Source organism: Acyrthosiphon pisum, chromosome A1, assembly GCF_005508785.2.
Source record: "Acyrthosiphon pisum isolate AL4f chromosome A1, pea_aphid_22Mar2018_4r6ur, whole genome shotgun sequence".
Lineage (NCBI taxonomy): Eukaryota > Metazoa > Arthropoda > Insecta > Hemiptera > Aphididae > Acyrthosiphon > Acyrthosiphon pisum.
The window spans coordinates 43199072-43203085 of NC_042494.1; positions in this window are offsets into that span (position 1 = coordinate 43199072).

Here is a 4014-nt window from a genome sequence, read left to right on the forward strand (position 1 = left end):
GAGTGCCATAAACCAATATAAAAAAAGGTGGGTAAGTGGATGTCGCTCTGCTAGTACAGTAGATTACAAGTGGGTCACTGTATAATGGATGGTATTAAATTTTAATTCAATGGAATAATATCATTGTATAAGAAAAACTATTCTGAGCGGAGACCTTAAGCGTGACTAGACTTCATCGGCAGGGGCAGCCTATCTAATGATCGGCGCTACTTTATTAGTGAACCGAAAAAAACCCTATACACCCAAAGCCGTATTTTTTTAAGCCCCCCCTCTTCAAAGAAATATTTATATAATTTTAAAAAAGTCTAAATTATCTATTTACAATAATAATCTATAGTAACTTCAGTAATATTATTCATTTTGGAGTAGGGATCAAAATGCCGGAAAATTACAAGAAAAATTTCGGAAAATTTCGGAAAAAAACCAAATTTTTGGAAAATTTAAAAATTGTATTTACGCTTAAAACTTAAAATAATCTATGTAAAAAAAAAACATTTTAAAAAAAATTTAAAGCTAGCAATGTTATAATATATTATTGATTAAACCTTCATATTTTTAAGAGTAAATAAAAAAATAAGGTAAGTGGATGTCGCTCTGCTGTACAGTAGATTACAAGTGGGTCATTGTATAATGGTTGTATTAGATTTGAATTCAATGATATAATATCATCGTATAAGAAAAACGATTCTGAGCGGAGACGGTTTGTCAGTCTGGACATTTTATATTTTGTTATTATTTATTTTATCATGTAAGTTGAATTAATATTAAAATATGATAATTTTTTATTCGTTTCTATGGTGATAAACAAAGCGTTACAAATTAAAATCACATTTTTAGCGTTTTTTTGTAATTTTTCTGTGGTTTTTCCCGTGGAATTAAATAACTATAAAGAAAATCGAAAAATGACCTTTCTAAAGTACCATCTTGATCGAATTTGCTAAAAGATAAGGTACTATACGTTGAAATCGAAACACTCCTTCTGGAAGAAATTTTGTATACAGGATATAAAAAGAAAAAGAAAAAGCAAAAAAAAAAAAATAAACACCATTGTAAAAACAATAGTTCCCTCGCTCCGCTCAGAATTTAATAGGTAAGGAAACCTGTCATTGTCATTTCACATTTTATCAATGCATTATTGTATTAAAATTTAAAGTTAAACTATTAAATATATTAATACTGATATTTCAATATTTTGTTCTAAAAATAACGTAGGTAGTTACATATCAAATTGGTATTTATGTGGGATGGTGTATTTCCCCGAAAATAAATCACCTGTATTTTTAAATGTTATATAATTAATATTAATTGTAATAGTTGTAAAAAAGATATAGACAACGCACGATTGACAAATCAGTAATGACAATATTAATCAATAATTATTAGGAAAATACGTAACAAAAAAACATAATTGGCGGAAATGCGGGATACGATAATATATTTTTTTACAATTATATATTATTTAAATTTCTGAAAAATTTTGATCGATATTCATCTACAGCCTTAGATTTCACCACCTAGCTACAAAACAAACATAATACAACAATAATATCAATAATACCTATATACGTACCGTACCGTCGTCTGTCTCAAGTCATTATAGTAAGTTTTTCCGATTTCCGAAATCAGGAAATCAATTTGACAATAAATGTTAAATAAAGATATTATCTACCTAATTATGTTGAACATATTTTTGTAATTATAACGATACACACAAAAAAAATCAAGTTTTAAAAAAAAATAAAATATGTTGTGACCCTTCTGATTTAAAACTAGGTTGACCGGCACCTTTCAAAAATTGCAGGGGCAGCCCAGGCACCCAAGGCTGCCACCGTAGACACGCCTATGGCGGAGACGGTATGTCAGTCTAAGTATAAGACATAATATTATATATGGTATTAAAAAAAAATTGACCTATAATAAATTCCAAATTAATCATATCACAATCGGTAAAGCACGATTGAGCATAAAACGATTGAGCATAGAATATTTTATGCGATGTTGCCAAATTCACGTTGCCAAAATTTTGTAATTTATTATTTTCACGTATTATTACACCAATTATTATGATATCTGACGCGAGCCGTAAGCTGAGCCCCTCAGCTTTATCGACAATGTTATCGATTAATAAATTAGTTCCGGAGTACTATTCCGGACTACTAACTGTTGAGACTATTATTGATTTATAAATATTTTGATTTAATTATTTTCATAAGTCATAACTATTATTATTACTATTATTATTATTATTTCATTATTAGCAAAAATATCTATATACTGTATTATAATGTGACTAATGTGACTACTATTGAGACTATTATTGATTTATATAAATATTTTGATTAATGTAACTAGGTATATTACATATTGACTATGAAAACATGATATTTTTTTGGTATGTTTTATTTGGAATCATTATAATATTTAAATAAATATTTTTGTATAATATACAGTTCAAAATTGAAAATGGCAACGTTGCAGAGTTTTTTATACTCAATCGTGTTGGTTTTCTTTTGTATTTTAATTTCCTTTGATACGCCGACAATTTATGCTTAATCGTGTCGCAAAAAAGGTGTTTTATGCTCAATTGCGTCTCAGCCATCACAATATATAATAGGTACTTATAACGCGTTAAACATCAACAACAAACCGTGATACTATCATAGATATATAATAGTATTAGTATACTTAAAATGTTTCAAGTATACCCACGAAATATATATTATCACAACAAAATAACTAAAATAGTTATTCTAGGTTTTTAATATGTAATTTCGTCCAAATTTGAACTTAAAATGACTATAAAAATAAATTGTGTAGGTAAATGTATTTTTTTAGATTTTTTGGTAACAGAATTAATTAATTACGTGGAATCTTCTTCTAAATTTTCAATCCTTAGCTATAAAAGTTGAACATTTTATACATTTTTAACTACAAAATAGTTATTAAATTTTTAATTTTATAAATTTTGTCAAAATTCGAACTTTAAATGCTTATAAAAAAAAAAATTGTGCCTATATATTTTCAATATTTTTGAACTGCTATTGTACCAATATATCAGGAGCCTTGCATTAAAATTTCACGCTTTTTTACCCAAGAAATAAAACAAAAAACTAATTAAATTGGAAACTGAAAATGTCCCTAAACAGTTCAAAACAATTCAAAATGTCTATAAACAGCTCAAAAAGAGTCAAGTTATTTTCAAATTTTTATCGTGTATAGAAAATTCTAATATAAACATTCAGTGAAATTTTCAAGTATCTACAGTCTTTCATTTTTTAATTACAATAAAATAAGAAAATCGTTACGTAAAAAATCGAGTGAATATCAAATGTTGTAAAAATATGAATTTCAAGCGCTCATAAAAATTTAATTCGAGTTTCTTATTGACATTTTTTTTTTGATAAAGGTAGATTAACCTATAAGGAATCTTGTATTACATTTTAAAATCTTAGTTCTAAAAAGAAAAATTTTTACGAATTATTAATTCAAAATAATTTGCTAATTTTCGTGATTTTTACATATTGTGTCAATTTTAGATTCTGAGTGGAACGATGAATGTATTGATTTTACAATGATGTGTGTTTTTTTTTTTATTTTTTTTTTTATTTTTTTTTTTATTTTTTTTTGTGTCTGTCATCACGTTTTAGGACAGTAAAAGTGCTTGGATTTTCTTCAACAGTACCTTTTCTGATAGGAAAGTGAATATTGTTGGTGCATTGGGGAGGTCAACATTTAAATTTCCCAGTAGTTTTCAAAAGCGCCGGGAAAAACAAAAGAAAAATTAAGGAAAAACGGGAATTTTTACGCAAAATCTGATTTCGAGAAAATCGATTTTGGTTTTTGGTGTAACTTTAAAACAAATGACCGTAGATATATGAAATTTTGACTGAATGTTTATCTTAGCATTTTCTATACACCATAACATTTTCAAAATATTTTGATTTATTTTGAGCTCTTTACGGACATTTTCATTTTCCATTTTTTTTTAGTTTTTTTTCTAAAAATATCAATAAA